The 18151-nt window shown below is 35.4% G+C and overlaps 1 long non-coding RNA gene across 1 annotated transcript; it reads right to left on the bottom strand.

The window, feature by feature from the left end:
* Positions 1-11441: 11441 nt before the first annotated feature.
* Positions 11442-11855, bottom strand: LOC114578782. Its single transcript, XR_003699738.1, has 2 exons — positions 11700-11855; positions 11442-11609 (listed from the first exon to the last, which is right to left on the bottom strand). It is a non-coding gene; the product is annotated as an uncharacterized LOC114578782 (long non-coding RNA).
* Between the last annotated feature and the right edge of the window lie 6296 nt (positions 11856-18151).

The raw sequence follows: 18151 nt of genomic DNA, 5'->3' as shown, positions 1-18151 counted from the left end.
CTGTTATAGTACGAGTTAATTTAACCTGATCTTTTTGTCCTATATAATTGAAAATTTTATAATTTTCTACACAAGCAAATTGAAATATGTCTTAATTAGTAATAAAACTTCCACTAGTTGAAGTTTAGCATAAGGACCAACAATTAAATCTTTAGCACATTGCCGCCATCAATTAGTTGAGCCATGGGTAATTCAAGATAACATTTAAACGCTCAAACACAATAAAAACTCACTTTTTTATTATTGATTTTGCCATACATCTCATTCACATAGAGCCTATACTGCAAAAAATATTAAAATATTGTGCTTCCTTTTTTTTTGTGCATGCATGTTTTTTAATCTATATGTATTTCTTTTTCTCCTTAACAAATTATGAAATATATTTATAAAAGATTAAATATAAAATAGCTTTATAAATATATGTGAATATAACAAACCTATAATCTCAAATGAAAGTAAAGTGGAGAGTTTATGTCATGCTTTTGATATTAAAGTCAAATATGTTAACAAAAGAAAATTTAATTTGGGAATAACATAATAATGGTTTATTCATGTTCGAATGCATCTATCTTAAAAAAGATTTTACAAGATTTTACACCAAGACAGATGCAAAAATCGTACCTTGCAGGTTATCTTAGTGTGTGATGAGGAGGAGGTGGACAAGGCAGAGGTAGCGAGGGAGGAAGAAGAGCCTATACACTTGGAGGTGGCTGAAGTTTCATTGAACTCTGTTGTAGAATTCACATTGAATCACACTATGAAGGTGAGAGGCCAGATATGAGAAGGGGCGGTGGCAATCCTGATGGACAAATTGGGGCATAAACTGATAGATACGAGATGTTTTGGAGTGATGATGGGCATGAGGAAGGTGGAGATAAAGCAGAGGGATATGTCAAGGTTTGGGGGTAGAATTGCAGGGGATTCACATCAAGGAGGATTTTCTCCGATTGAAGTTTGAGTACTTATTTGATTCTAGGAATGAAATGGCTACAAATATTGGGGGAAACTAGGGTAAACTGCAAGGCATTATCTATGGAGATCCAGGAGGAGGGGAGAAAAGTGATAATTAAGGGAGACCCCAACTTATCCAAAGCCATGGTTTCTTTGAAAATCCTGGTTAGTGCGCCACAAGGGAAAGGAGAGGGATTCTTGGTAGAGCTCCAGAGTTTAGATGGAGGAGAGACAAAGGATGTAGAGGACATTTCAAACATGGTCCAGCCACTTCTTCAGCAATTTAGGGAGGTATTTTTGCTTCCCCAAGGATTGTCACCCCCTCGAGAGCATGAGCACTATTTCATTATGAAGGAAGGAATCTCTCCAATTAGTATCCTGCCATACCGCTACTCTCGGGTCCAGAAGGATGCGATTGAGAAACTGATTAGGGAGATGTTTGAAGTTGGAATTATCAAACCCAGTGCAAGCCCTCTCTCTAGTCCTATATTATCGATGAAAAAAAGAATGAAAACTAGAGATTCTGTGTAGATTATGGTGCCCTGGACAAGAAAACTGTACCATGCAAGTTTCTCATACCAGTCATTAATCAGCTGTTAGCTGAGTTACATTGATATGTAATATTCTTCAAGATTAACTTGAAATCCAAATACCACCATATCAGAATGAGGCTAGGTGACACCCACAAGATTGCTTTTCAAACACACAAGGGATACTAAGAGTTCTTGGTGATGCCCTTTGGCCTCACTAACGCATCAACCACCTTCAAGTGCCTAATGAATAGGGTATTTCAGCCCTACTTGTGAAGGATGTGCTGGCATTGTTTTTACAATATACTGGTATATAGGCATATAGCAGGTCTGAGGGGGATCACTTGGAGTATTTGAGAGTTATGCGATCCACCTTAAGAGAGCACACTTTGTTTGCCAATCAGAAGAATTGTTCTTTCGTTCAACCCAAAGTGGAGTATTTAGGGCATGTGGTTTCACAAGAGGGACTGGCAGCTGACCAGAGTAAGATTGAGGCCATGCTCAGATGACTTGTACCCAAGACTTTAAAGGAGCTAAGAAGATTCTTATGACTCACAGGCTACTACCATATATTTGTGAAATGATACGGTTCTATAGCGAGGCCATTGACAAAACATCTCAAGAAGGATAACTTTAAGTGGGGATAGTCATCCACCCAAGCTTTTGAGGAGTTAAAGGCTATGACCAGTGTGTCAATATTAGCTCTTCCATATTTCAACCAGCCCTTTCTAGTTGAGATAGATGCCTCAGGTCTTGGGTTGGGAGCAATACTCATGCAGAAACAAAGATAAGTTTCCTATTTCAGTCAGGTGTTTACGTCCAAGGCAAGGCTCAAGTCAGTCTATGAGAGAGAGCTAATGGAATTCGTGTTGGGCATTCAGAAATGACAACCTTATTTATTATGAAGATATTTCGTCATCAGAACTTATTAGAGGAGTTTGAAGTATTTGTTGGAGCAAAGAATGATCACTATGGAGCATCAAAGGTGGTTTTTCAAACAATTGGGCTATGACTTTGAGATTCAATACCGACCTGGAGTTGAAAACAAAGCAGCAAATGGTTTATCCAAGTGCATGGAGGAACCACAGATGATGACATTGTTTGTGTTCTTGGTTGTTGATTGGAAAGTACTAAGAGGAGAGAGCAAATAAGATACATGGTTGAGGAACATCGAGGAGTTGGCAGAAAATAAGGACTACCATCTGGAATATTTAGTGGCGAGACAAAAATTGCTTCGTTACGGGCAATTTGTGCTTCCATATATTTCTTCTTATATTCTCTGCTTGCTTCAGGAGTTTCATGGGACGGTCATTTGGGGGTATTCAGGGGGTTAAAAAGACATATCGTCGGTCTCTACAAAACTGTATTGGGAGGGTATGTAGAAGGATGTTGAGAAAATGGTGGTTAGCTGTGATATATGCCAGAGACATAAGTATTTAGTTATGTCTCTAGGAGGGCTCCTACAGCCGCTAGCTTTGTCAAAAAAGGTGTCAGATGAGATGACCATGCATTTCATTAAAGGGCTGTCAAAATTAGAAGGATGCATTATGATACTAATGGTAGCGAATTGATTGCGTATGCATGCCCATTTTATTCCCCTTTGCCATCCCTACACAACAATAACAATAGCCATGATTTTCATGACGGATGTAATGAGACTGCATGGGATCCCATAATCGATTGTATCGGATCGAGACAACATTTTTTTGAGCTGGTTCTGGAAGGAATTGTTCAAAATGCAGGGGACCATTTTGAAAAAGAGCACTGCTTTATCATCCTTAGACGGACGGACAGACATAGGTGGTCAATCGTAGTGTGGAGACTTATTTGTGGTGCTTTATATCGAAAACACCAAAGTTGTTGGAAAAATGGTTGGCTTGGACATAGTATTGATATAACACTTCCTATCATTCGGCAGCTCAGACTAGACCGTTCAAAGTGTTATACGGGAGTGATCCGCCTCCCTTGATATATTATGGACAAGGCAGTATTTTGGTGGCTTCAGTAGAGCAGTACTTAGAGGACAAATATAGGATTTTAGGGGAGTTGAAAGAGCATTTATTGAGAGATCAATAAATTCAAAAGAAGAAGGCAGATGCTCAAAGGAGAGACATGGCTATTTGATTTGGGGGAAGCAGTTCACTTAAAGCTTCATCCCTAAGGACATAAAAATCATGGCAAGGAGATGGAATGATAAGTTATTGCCCTAGTATTTTGGTTCATACGAGAAAGTGGAGCACATCGAGGCTATGACATATTACCTACAGTTATCGCAGTCAGCAGCCATCCATCCCGTGTTTCATGCATCTCAGTTGCGGCAAGTGATAGGAGATCGCATTCTATCTTCATCACTTCCCTTGACCTCAACAAACGACATGGATGTGTTATTGGTACCATTGGAGGTCAAAGGAGTGTGACAAAGAATAACAGGAAGTAAGTACTTAAAAAATGGGTCCAGTTCGGGTCTACAATTCTGACCATTTTAAAATTTCGGTTCGAGTTCGAGTTAACCCAAGAATCTGATGATGACCCAAAATGACTTGCATGGTCTAATTAGGGTGATTTGCATGCATAATACGTGTAGTCATCTAGTATTAGCCGCTATTCATTTTTACTTATGCCACGTATCTACTCTCAGCTCTCCTTCTCTGGCTTCATTTGTTTAGGGTTTCATCTCCACTCTCTAATATATTTGAGCCTGAAGCTCTTTTCGACTTTCCAGTATATGTTGCTTAGTCAAGAACAGTCTTGACTCTTGCATTCATAAGTCTCGGTTCGATGTGTTCGCCAAGCACATCTCCTCGGCCTCAAGAAAAACACCATTGTTTGTATCTCATTTCTATTTTTTATTTTTCCCTTTTAGAAGTCAAAGCTTTGAGCATCTATGGGCATTATGGTATTTAGCTGATTTCGTCATATCGGTTAGTTCCTTCCAAAGGAATCTTCCGTTTTTGTCTTGGTTTGTCCATTCCAAATCTTGTCTTGGACCGCTCGGTCATGGTTTTTGCAATGAAGAATTTAGGTTAGCTTGTTAGGGCATCTTTTTTTTCCCAGTTTTTTTTTTCAATTTTTTAGGGCTTTGCATTTTTTAGGGTTATTTACTATTTTTGTTTATAGATTCATTGGGTTGTTCTTCTTATTAGTCCTTCCCTTTATACATATAGCCTGCAGGTTGTAGTTTGCATTTTACAGTAGAAGTATCAATATAACATTATGATTTTATAATTTATTATGTGGCATGCACTGATGGATAAATGTTTACTCATTGATATTCATTTATTATGTAGTAGTAAATAAATTGAATTGTGTTTCAGTTTGCTGAAATAAATTGAGGTGTACTGTCCATTTCAGTTTACTGGAATAGTAGTTAATGTGTTATATTATTATAGTTTTTTTCTATTTGAACATGACATTTAAGAAATGGTTAAATATTTGTATTGTAATATATTCTAATATTTTGGCTAGCTGGAGAAATATCATTCCTAAGAACTATTCTTTTGATGAAAATGAAGAAGCTGAGGCTTTTGAAAATATTATAGAGCCATCTAACATTGTATTGTAATGAGGGGGAACAGTTATTAAGAAGCGGAGAATGACGGCTTCAACTGTCTGGGGCCATTTTTAGATGTTGCCTAATATAAAAGATGGTAAGCTAAAGTGTAAATGTAAGAAATGTGGTGCTACATATTTATGTGATAGCAAAAATGGAAGGATAATCTAAAGGCATCATCATAAAAATTGCAAGAAAAGAAATATGCATAATATAGCATAACTGATCTAAAAAATTATTCACTAAGGAAACTGGTACTATACAGGCATAGTTATCAAAGTCCATTGGCAGGGTTTACTTAACATTGAATCTATGGACTTCTATAAATATTGATGGGTTTATATGATTAATAGTATATTTTATTAATAATGATTGACAAATGCAAAAGAATATCTTAAGATCTAAAATCTTATTTTCAAAAATATTTTTGTTAATATTCTTTAAATGCCCCCATTTAATCCTAGAAAATTGTTTTACTTTATTTTTTATTTTATGTCACTTTATCATAAAGTCCAAAACTAATAATCGATGTTGGGTACATAAATTTTCACTCGGAATAATTTTACAATCTTTGCAATCTAAACGATTTAATTTTCTAATAAGAAAATAGTCAATCTGGGTAGTACTATATCCATTTTTATAAGTGAATTAAATTTCATTCCTTTTCTTAAATAAGGTATTAGCAATTGAAAAATCATAAGCTAAACAAATATCCAATATGGTCTTGCCACCTTCATTCGTCGTTCCAAATCCATGTCCACCATGAATGCTTTTAAAATCATCTACCTCTCTACCAACATGTCCATTTAAATCTCCTCCAATAAAAACTCTTTCTTCAAGAGTATATTTTGTGTTAATTCTTCTAAGTCATTCCAAAAATTTAATTTAAACCATATCCACCCTACTGAGGAGCAAAGCACTTATAAATATAACAATCTTCATCAACAACAATCTTTAAAGCTATAATTTATCTCCAATCCTATTATTATTAACATTATCCTTTAAACTCTTATCTATAATAACACCTACACCATTTCTAGTACGACTCCTACCCGAATACCAAAGTTTAAAACCTAAACATCAATTTCCTTAGCCTTATCTCCAAACCATTTAGTTTCCTGAATGCACAAAAATATTTAAACTTCCTATGAATCATATATCTATTAATTCCATTAATTTTCCTGTAAGGGAACCTATTATTCCAAGTTCCTATCCTAATTTTAGTTTCATGACTAGCTTCTTTGCCCACATCCGTCCTTGATGTGGGACCCTTGCCTATTTAACACTGCACCCGGGCGCCGGTGCAGCCCCTTGCACACTTGTCACTGTATTCAGGCCATACAGCGCGTCGCTTCCAGGGACGCCCTAGCATTAACACAATTTCTTAAAAATTCATTTCATTATTGTTCGACAAGTTTTACCCTAGCTGTCGAATACCTAACGCAACCCTCCACTTTTCTCATCCAAACTTGGGACCTGGCAACGGCAGTGTTAAAAGGACATGGTAAAGTCCATGACAAAAATAACAACAAAAGAGGGAGAAAGAAGAGGTCCAATGTTTCAGCACAAGAAGAAGAAGATTGGGCAGAGGATTTGCTTCAAATCAAATGTGCTCAATTTTAGTAAATTGAGAAAAGTGCGGAGCTTTAGCATATGGAACATAAGGAGGGTGCTTTTGATTTTCACAACAGAAACATAGAACTATAGAAGAATTTAATTGTCTATTAGCTTCTCAAGGTGGGTTGCATGTCTGGATTAGGAAGGAGAAAAATAATCTGAGAATACGTGTGGTGAGAAGAAATATGAAGCTATCCTCCAACCACATCAGTGTCTCCACTCTCTTCATCTCTCTATACTTTGTCTTATATCTTCTAATGCCAACTATGGGTAAAACAAATTCATCCCCTTTGTATTAGGGCAAACTCGTGTTTCCTCCCTTTGATGCTTAATGGAACCATTAATCTTTTTGCAGTTATGAAAGTAAGAGGATCTCACTAAACCAAACAAATTGTAAAACAGGTTCCATAAGAAAAGTGCAGAGAGAAGAGAAGGTACGAGACAAATAATTTTCATAAGCTCCCAGTCCTATTTAAACTTTCAACACAATTTTTACATTACATACATATTATAATCCGATGGTCAGCAATCATAGCAATGACAGTGTGAATAATAAACTACCATATTGCCAATACAAGTGAAAATCGAAAAAAGAAGGCAAGAGAAGAGAAGGTACCACTTTGTTAGAAACATTTGCAAAAGTCTCTTGATCTGCAATGATAAATTACATTCAATCCAAAGAATACAACAAGCTAGAGTAGAGTGACAAGAAGTAGAGTTTGCAAAACTTAAAATAACAGAATGCAAGCCCCACTAAAAACACAAGCATGAACATCTTCTGATATAATAAATCACGGGAAAAAAAAAGTTTCCTATTATAATTCTCATCTAACGAGTCTAAAGGCAGATAACAAAAAGCATTTCTGAATCAAGCAAAATGCTAAAACAACATATGAAACGTAATGCATGAAACAAGAACTGTTTAGATTTAATATAAGACTGTTAAAGCTTTGTAGTTTAAAATAATGCTTGACCCAAATTATGTTTTCAGAATTATCAAAGTTGAAATTAAGTAAGGCATGCGGTTACATCTAATTAACGGACAAATCAAATTGACAACATAAAATAGAGAGTAATTTATGGGAGAAACAATAATCCATAATTAACAAAATAGAACTTTTCACTCTGTGGTCTCTCACTCACTCTCTTGTTGTGCACTTTTAATGGAGGAAGTATTGAGAGCAACCGAGCGATCACTAGGAGACAAATGGGCACAAGTGGTAAGTCCGGTTGGATGGTAGCCGGTGGCGGGTAGTCCATGGGATGACTAGTGAGCATCCAAACGTCTTACTATTCTTCCTTTATCTTCAAAGATGAAGCCGTGGTCGAAGTCGGATCGGCCGTCCATGGATGTGAGAACCTCTCTTCTTGAGCCTTTGAGCCCGACCACTTGTTGAAGCAAGAGGAGAAGATGAGATCGCTATGGTGGGGCTAAGAGGCAAATGCAGGAAATCTGAAATAAAATTCAGATTTTAGTGGTTAGGTAGAGGGATTTAATTGAATTCAAATTAAATCCAAGGAGGGAGAGGGGTGAAATGGGGAGAAGAGTTGGGCTGAATTTGTGGAGTTATTAAGTGATTAGGAGAGAAGTAAGTTTGGATCTTAATTAATTGGATTCCATAATAGGATACCAATTAATGAAGATTGGTGAGATGGATAAAGAGACTTAATGGGGAGAGAGAGAGGAGAGAGGGGCCGGCCCATTATAGTGGTGAGGAGCCTTGAGAATTAAATGAGTGGGACCCAAAGGAGTTAATTAAGCATAATAAAATCTGACATTTAATTTCAGAATTAATTATATCATAAGTAACTCCCAAATTCAAATGAAAATAAGAGGGAATTTGAATTTGAATTTCAAACATGTGTAACTCCTTTAATTAATTATCATAAGCAAACTCCCAAAATTCAAATGAAAGTAAGAGGAATTTGAATTTGAATTTCAAACATGTGTAACTCCTTCTAATTAATTTTGCAAATTAATATGGCTTAATTAGGAAAGTCATTAAAGAGGAATTCAAAATTCAAAGAGGGGAGCTAGAGCGGCGGCCAAGGGGCCCAAAAGGGTGGCCGGCGGGCTGCTGGCCGCTGTTGGCCGGCTGGGGTTTGTGGCCGGCGGCCTGGGCGGCTCAAGGGAGGCGGCGCAAGGGGTGAAGGAAGGGAGGAGGAATTTTCAAGGATTTGATTTGCTAAAAATGCCACTCACCTCAATTTTCTTCAATCCGGATCCCACGAAAAATAACTTGCCAAATTTTAAGAACTCTCGAAGACAAAATGTTTGGCGAAAAATCTAAACTCACAAAGAGATCTAGCTCTCCCACTGGGGGGGGCGAAACCACTAAGAGATTCGGAGGAACTCACAAAGAGATCATAAGTGGAATTTCATTTCATCCCAAAAACTAACTATTACATAAGAAAATGGTCATATATAGGCCTCCAAATGACAAAGAAAATAAAAGACTAAAATGCCCCTTGGGCTACAATAGCGACCAAATACCCATAAGGGCAAAAGCGGAAAAACTGAAAATAACATAAACTACTACATGAAATGACTCAAAATAAAACTCATGATCGTAGCTGTCGATCTCCGGCGTCTCCTGATTGTACACGTGTCAAAAAATGCTGACGATGTCCTCATCATAACATCCCAAAGCGAGCATGAATATTAATAAACTATGGTGGTTGCTTAGTCAAGGTGTATCGTTACACCATTGATGACCCAAGGCTTTAACTAAAGTATTGAGTGATGACTTACACCCTTAGTTGAGGTAACATGACAAAAAATGTTGGTTACTAGATGTTGGTTGATGAAATGCAGTTTTGTTGGTGTACGCTGAACGAGTGCAATGTGAACTATTGCAGTGTTCATAGGCAAATGCACAGTGACATCAAATAGCAAGCGCTTATAGTAATTAATGTGTCCAACAAGAAGCAAATGCATGCAAAAATGCTCAAAGGTGAAGTGAGTTCCAACTATGAATTTGTCGCTATGTTTATGAACGAATCGATGGGGCATGCATGTCACACACACCCTGCATGTCCAAAAGGGGTGTTGCGCAAACAGATTTGCAAGTTAGACGGTTATGCCCAATACCCTATATTCAAGTGTTGTGGTAGTTATTCAATAGCAAGGTCGGAGGGTCTTGTGATCCTTAAAAATTTTCGTTTTGCTTAAACCATGGGAAAATATAAGTTATTCAATGATGCCCAAAGATATTCTATTCAAAGTGCAAAAGAGTGTGCATAGATCACATATTGTTGAAGGGAAGTTACTTGGAGCCGGCTGCATGAATAAGCATTTTTTCACATATTGAGACTAGATCCATTTGTGTGGATAACTATCAATTTATTGGCATGCAAAAGTTTTTAAAAAATGAGACTTCAAAAAGACGTGGTTGTTTGGTGATGGAAAGAGCTTTATGTTGGCACCTGACGCATACAAACGTATGTACAATTAACTCATCAATGACTCTATGTGTTGTAAACAAAGCTCCGCAAAGTGTTGTAGTGTTGGCAGACCATGCAATTATGTTAATTGGGAATTTTGTATGAATTGTCTACTTGTTTTCTTAGGGGAAGTTAAGATTGAAATACTAATTGATAAATAAGAGAAAGACAATCACTTCTCCATCAGCTAGCAAGCTTGTAGAATGAATCTAGGAGAACTGTGACATTAAAAATTACAATTCCAACATAGGGTTTGGTGGCGCCAGGAAGAAGAGTTGTAGAGAAAAAGTTTAAGGAAAACCTCATAAATCTTGAAAAAGAAAAAAATACAACAAGTACAAATGAGGCTTTTGTTCCATAAGATCCTACTCCGAACACAAGGTTTTGGCAGGAAATTCAGTTAACTTATTTTTAGTTATTTTGATTCATGATAAGTAATTTCAATTAATTACAATGTTTATGATGCTCAAATAATATCCTTTACTCAATAATTAATATAAGGCAAATTATAAGATATTTTGACTAATTGCTAGACATTGATAATCATAATATTATAACATAACAATATATTAGAATGTGGCATATTATTGTCAAGAAGAAATTTATTATATTTTTAAACCCTAAATTGAGCCACAAGAAATTTTTTTTACAAGATTCGCATCTTAATATTAAAATTAATAAGTGTCATGCTTGCAGCCTAATACATAGATGCATGTCTTTGTGAATGCTATTGTTCTTCGAATGTGTGGGTGTGCATCTATTAGAATAACTATAGATCAACCTATAATTACAATAATTAAATGTTTAGAATATTTTAAATAACTATTTTAAGATCCCTCAACATGGCATGAGACCACTGAAGCAAAGAAAAAATCTTGACGTATCAGAATAATTTGATAACATGTTATTTCAATCGTATCATTTTGTAACCTTTATGTAACCGCTCATTCGTAATAAACTCTACTTTTTTATGTAATTATAGTTTAAATGTCTCGGAATAAGATGCAGTAATTCCCCATATGATTGTCATCTCAACAAAAGTAAATATTTCTTCCATATGACTTTTGGTGCTTTCCAATTCCAATGGCCATCAAATGAATAACTCACGAAGCATACAAGAAAAATAAAGCACGGTTCCCCATTCTAGAAGGTCATGCTCTCAACAGTATCCCAAACCAAGAAGCGCCTTCCGCCATCCAGTTAAAATCAAAACTTCCAAAATAAATGCAGAAATTGCATCCCAAACGACCTAAGAACCTCGTTATTCTATAGCTGAAACAAATCTTAATTTAAGGGCGAAACAATCTGAATACCGAAGAAAGAAGAAGGTAAGTACATAATCGACTTACAATTGGTCAAGGTGGTCAGAGTTCCAAACACCACCGGGACAAACAGCGGCGCCAGAAACGAAAGAACAAAGAATTGTACGATTAGAGCGCGAAAGCCTCGGAAGCTCGGGGACAAACCGCCGCTCGAGAAAGAACGTGTCAAAGGAACCATGGCAGGCAATCGGAGCCCTAAGGAATCCAAAGAGGAGAAGGAGAAGAGATAATAGTGAGAAGAGAACAATTTGCAGACAGATTTATAGTGGAGGGATCCGGCATTACCGGATCAACGGTGGGCTGGGATCGAAGTAATGGTGCTCCGGACCCTTCGGTGACCGCACATAAAATGCGGAGGCCCTTCTTCTTGAATCGGAAATCAGGGGAGTTGCGGTTGCTTTTTTTGGTATATAATGTTGTTATATACAAACAACTTATTTGTTCGCAATATGTTATATTTGAATAACATTTTTATTGATTTTAATAATCGCTCTCTAAACCTTCTCCTAATCTTCAAAGCTTAGCTGCCATGCTCAATATTCTTAACATTAACAGCGCCTTCACCTATTTAGCTGTTCTCATATCTTTCAAGAGGTTCTTCTAGTTCATTGAGGAACAAAATGGCTAAGGCTTCATTTGGGATGGCTTTCCTACTACTTCTCTAAACAGTTTTTAGTTAAAAAAATTTAATTTTTCTTCTAAAAAGATATTTTAATAAGCATTAAGAAAGTTGTCCCAAATAAAGCCTAAGACTTCGTTTGGGATGGCTACTTTTAAAATAACTTTTTAGTACATAATTTAAAAAAATTGCTTTAAGAAGCGGTAAAAAAGTCGTCCCAAACAAAGTCTAAGGCTTCGTTTGGGATGACTTTTTTGTTGCTTTTTAAAGCAATTTTCTAGTATAAAAATTTAAATTTTTGTACTAAAAAATTACTTTAAGAATCAACAAAAAAATCGTCCCAAACGAAGCCTAAATTATTAGATGACTATAAATCAAAGAACCTCTCTTTAGATGGTAGAATAAAATATCTTCAATTCACCATCTCTAATTCAATTGTATATTGGATTCGTGCAGCTATCTTACCAAAAGCCAACATGAAAATGATTCTAGACTATGCTTTAATTCCTACTCATCTCAAAAAACTTCATCTTGTATCATGGTCTAACACTATTAAAATTAAGAAGTACGGAGGGTTGGGGTTACCCTCTATTCTGCTGATTACATTTGAGAGATTATTTTGTGCGAACATCGTACACAGCTTACCGTTCAGAGGCCAATCAAGTGCAGCAACTTCATCCAGTACCGAGCTCAGTACCGAGCTCAATACTGAGCAGTGCCGAGCCGCGGTACTGAGTATGGGTGATGTGGCACATTTTCATTTGGCTCTGGACGGCATTTGACGTCAACACAGAATAATTCATCCTTACATTTCCTTCAACTGCTCTCTTTTTTGGCATTGTCTCTATTTTGACGGCTTGCTTGCTGGTGGGCTAATAAGTATGAAAATTTTTGGAGCCCTGCAAGTAAAGGAACTATTAGTTGAGAGAATATAAAAAAAAAAAAAAAAAAAAATTGCCACTGTGCTTAAAAAAGAAATTTCATTTAAGATTCATGGTGGTGCTAATACTTCCCTTTTATGGGACCCTTTGTGTTTAAGAAAAGGCCTTAAAGCCCTCCTCTCTAATTACTCTCTCTCTCTCTCTCTCTCTCTCATAATTTAAATCATGGAACATCTCTTTCTGCTCTTATTTGTAGTAGTAGATGGCATAACATTTTACACATTCCTGAAGTTATATTTAATTTGATACAAATTGTTCCTCTTCATGCTGATTGTGCTCATGACTCCATTCTTTATGGTTTTTTTTTTTTTTTTTTTTCTTTTTTGCTTGGAATAATGATGAATGCTATCTCCAATTGACTCCTGCAAACTAGATAGCTTTCTTGGCAACCAAGGACTCTTCTTTAGATACCACGAATAGGTTGTGACAAGCAAACCCAAAAATCTAGTTTTAGAATGCTTCAAATTTTCTTCCAATATTTATTTTAAATAAACTATAGACAACATAACTACTAAACAATTCAAATAATTAAAAGAAAAAAAACTCATCCATAAGTATTTTTATTAAAATATATCTACACTACAGTATTTGGCTACATGAAGAAGCTATAGAGCTGAATAATAAGTTGGTAATGATTTTTACAAAAATCAAAAGAGAAATACATATAAACTCAGATATGATCCTGAAGTACTAATTAAGAGTCTTCTTCCCCTTCCCAGATCCTAAAAATCAAAAGCAAAACTACAGTGAGATACAATAGCTAGCAAACACAAATCAATTTAAATTTTAAAATTTTTAATTAAATATTTTACTGAATATTTAAAAAATTTATTGCAGTCTAATAAATCATAGTACCAAGAAATATAATAAGAGCATAACAATTATTCAATTATTTATATAATAATACTGAGTATTTAAATAAATTATAATTTATATTATATAACAGTTCATATCACATTTCTCGAACCCAAAAAGAATTTCAAAAGATTCTAGTCATTTACGACTCATTTTTATGCTTATAACATCATAACATGTCTTATAGGCACCAGAATATGGATTATAGCATCTAAATATTCTCTGTTACAAACAGAATCTCAAAAACTTCTGGCATCTTATCTCTCCCAATAAATATAATTTAATAATACATAAATATCTATCTTCAAATTATAGCACTTAAAAGTGTAATTAAGCATGCGTTAAAATTACAAAGTTTTCTGTAATGGTAGGTAATAGAAATCCTACTATGTAAAAATACATATTTTCAAAAAAAAAAATCAAATTATCAGGGATAGTGTAAAATACTATTTTAAAATATTCATTGTACTATAACACTATTTTTCAATGCCCAAATTATTTTCTAGTTAATAAAAACAGTTGAATTTTCAAAATACCAAGTAAAAACTTTCATCCTATATGGAGCTTTAAATATCAAGGTCACACACAAAAATGCATCAATATAGAACTCTATGTCTCTTTCTGGAGGTAAACTAACTAACTCATGAAAATACATCTAAAAATTCTCATATTGTTGAGACATCAGAAAGAAGACTACAATTTATATTCATATCTTAAACTAATGCAAGAAAAAACATGCAATCATTCTTCCAAAATCTATATCTGCTTCCACAGCAGAAATCATCCAAGACAAATACGTCAAACTCTCTAAAATACGTAACTTTCACCGCGAAAAAATAAATTAACTTGCTTCTTTAAATAATAAAGCTGAGCCTCATACCGACTCAATTAGTCCATATTCAAAATAATATCATATGAGAAAATGGGTAAAAAATCAAAATATATTTTCACTTCTTATTTTAAATGTCAATATCGTAAAATAAAATCTACTAGCAATTATACCACCTCTAATTGATAATATAACAAAAAAAAGAGATAGGCAATACAACTAAAGACATACAATAAATCGAAGAAACACTCAAAAATAAATAAATGATAAGCTCCATAATCAAATAAAATATGACATGGCCTGGAGAATCACAAGCCTCATGTTGAGTCAAACTATAAATGCGTGGTTGAACAGAAGCTAGAGCAACAGAACTACTAGGCTCTCGCTCTAACCACTATCAAATGACCTCCTTGCCACAAAACAAGAACCATCAACTCGATCTACTAGATGGTTCCTAAAAAAAACAAAGTGGAAATGCCCTCAATCTCCCTATCGATCAGACAAGGCTCTCAAATCTCGGCTCAAAATGTCGGTCAAATCCTGCAAGTGGATATTCTTCTACCTAGTGCCCTATCTGACTGAGTTTAAAGCACTATATAATCATCTTATAACACTAACCAAAATGATATCTTCCATAACTCTAGCATACATATACCCCACTAACAAAATCAGAACATGCTACACTACCACTAAAGAGACTGCTATAGATACTGGCTGTTCACATCTCTTGGAATCTCTAGACATAAATCTACTCTTTTCCCCAAACAATCCACTACCGAATGGCTTGTCAATGCACCTCTTTCTACTAACAGTCCACCGCTGATAAGTAGTAGACGAAGCTTAGGCACTCGCGAGGATTAGTCATCTCTTTCTACTCGAGGATAATATACCAATAAAGAGAGAAGCTAGTCTTGCTACTCACCATAGGACATCCCTGGGAAGATAGGATGAGCTAAGCTAATCTAAATATTCCAATGCCGACTACATGCATGACTAATTCTTAGATGCTATATAGAATGATGATTCTTTTTTTCTTTGTTATCGCTCATAGAATTCGGCTCATCGTCTTCTCATGAGCTTTGACATGAAGATATAATATAACTAAGTCTTACCAAGAGCGTTATACACGAGCCATCATTGCGCTCAAATTGGAGAGCTCGCCTAAGAAGAGACTTTCTTTCATCTGCGCAGGATGCTTTCTCTGCTTTCTAATACAAGAACGGATTTGTCCTTACTTGACTTGCAGTTCCCTTCCTTAACTATGAGATTCTTCCAACTGATTGGGAAAAGTGTGGCGGTTACTTTTGAGCCTGGAAATTGAATTAGACATAGATGAAAAGCCTGGCTAGCGCCTTGGGAATAATAAAGCTTCATTAAAATGTCTGGAAGCAGCCAATCTTCTTCTTTATCACTCAACTTATGAAGTGAAACGAGCAGAACTATCCCTATACGAAGGAGCTAGAAAAGGGATTTCTCATGAAATGAGATTAATCCTTGTTTGGAAAGAGTCTTCTTCATCGAAGATTCAGGGAATCCATCTACAAACTCCTAGAAAAAGAACTCTCATAAAAGTCTACCTAAATGGTTAAGAAAAGAACACATTGAGGTTGCGCAAAAAAAGATGAAATGAAAATAGGAGTTTCGCCTAGGTAATGTAATTCACTCCAGAAAAAAACCGTTGAGACCTCTTTCTTTATTAGACGAGCTCTCTCCACTAGCTCAAAGAAATCAAAAAAAATAAAATGGCACCAAATGTTGTCTGAAACTCTCTCGAAGTCCTCTCAAGAAACTATAACACTTCTCTGCGAGAGTGCTAACCAGGTGTGAAGTATATCTTGGCAAAGCAATGAACTCTGTCTCTCATTGCATAATTATCCTGCTCCCTTAAAACTTCTTCTCCTACTAGCCCATCTATCAGCACTCTACCTCCCCATATAATAGAAAGATTGCTAATGATATATTTCTCTCAGGAGGATATTTTATACCATCAAATATCTTCTCCAATCTCCTTAACCAGACTTCTGAAGCCCTAGGCTCAACGACGCCCTAAAACTTCGAAGACTCCAATATCCAAAATATATGCAAATATTTATCTACCTCATCAGACCTCACAACAGTAACTCTGCTCTGTGCCTCGCCCATCATATGGGCTATCATACTAATAAACTATGAAATTGCATCATAAGCGACCATTGAAGCCATATTGTATACAGGAGCTTCCTGATTAGCACTCAGTCCATCTATTATGTTTGAGTCTCTTAGATTCATAATCACATATAATATGCAATTGAACATACATACATAAAAAATAAATAATAATGAACACCCATATAGACTCAAAATTATCCCACTTAACTTATATATCAAATTATATGGCTCTATTTTACAATCAGTTCCAAAAACTATTACTAACCCTTTGATGTCCCCAAGATCTAACTTGGAAGAATTATTCTTTTTAATCCATTAAACCATCAACTACCAGAGCTATCTATAATCATCAATCAATGATAAACAATCTAACAAAATCTATAATTTAAAACATCATATAAACATTTCTATTCATTCCCAAAAGTTCAGTTACAATACTCAGGATCTTCAACAATGATCACAAATCCATCCAGTCCTGAGTACAAAAGAATAACTATAACAAAAAGGAACAATAACCTGAAGATCCTTATCAACCTCAATCTCCCGCTCCCTTGCCCTTACCTGAAATTATTAATCACATATAATGAGCTTCAAAAAGTCCAGCAGGTCACCAAAAACCTACAACTAAAATCAAAGCACGATACGGAAATAATATGCATGTCAATCAGTCAAATCATTGAAGTCACTTACACATGATCATTGAGTCAATGCAGAAATAGGAATCAGTACATAAACAATAAAATCCTCAATCGACAGTAGAAGAATCAGTAAACAGTTTAAAAGTCCGTAAAGCTCAATGAATCAGTAGATGCGTCAAATCAATAAAGAAATCATCAGATCAATCATATCAGTCAGTATCAAGAGAAATCAATTCCGGTCAATAATATCAATCGGTATGAAATCATATAAAACAATCAAATCAATACATCGTAAGAACAGTTGAAATCAATCAATGCAGTAAATCATATTCTATATCACGTGCTCGGTAAATCACATGAAATCTAGTTAATCTATATCACTTGATCGGTGTATCATATGTATCAGCCAGTATGTGGTGTATCACGTTCCATAAGATCAGTATAATGAATCAGTAGTATCGGTATCTATATCTGTATAAATAACAATCCAGTGACGTAAACGGTATGAAATATCAATGAAATCGTGCAATGACAGTAAACTCGTAAATCCGTTAGTAAACTCGTAAATCCGTCAGTAAATTCATTCAGTATCAATAAATCCATTGATATCCGTAAATTTGTACTGTAATAAATAAATCAATCAATAACAATAGATCAATTCAATATCAGTAAATTCATAAGATAATCATAAGAACAATACTTTAAAC

Source organism: Dendrobium catenatum, unplaced genomic scaffold (assembly GCF_001605985.2).
Source record: "Dendrobium catenatum unplaced genomic scaffold, ASM160598v2 original_scaffold_155404, whole genome shotgun sequence".
NCBI lineage: Eukaryota > Viridiplantae > Streptophyta > Magnoliopsida > Asparagales > Orchidaceae > Dendrobium > Dendrobium catenatum.
Note: the sequence above shows the minus strand (reverse complement) of the source record. Positions and strands in the feature narration are given on the sequence as shown.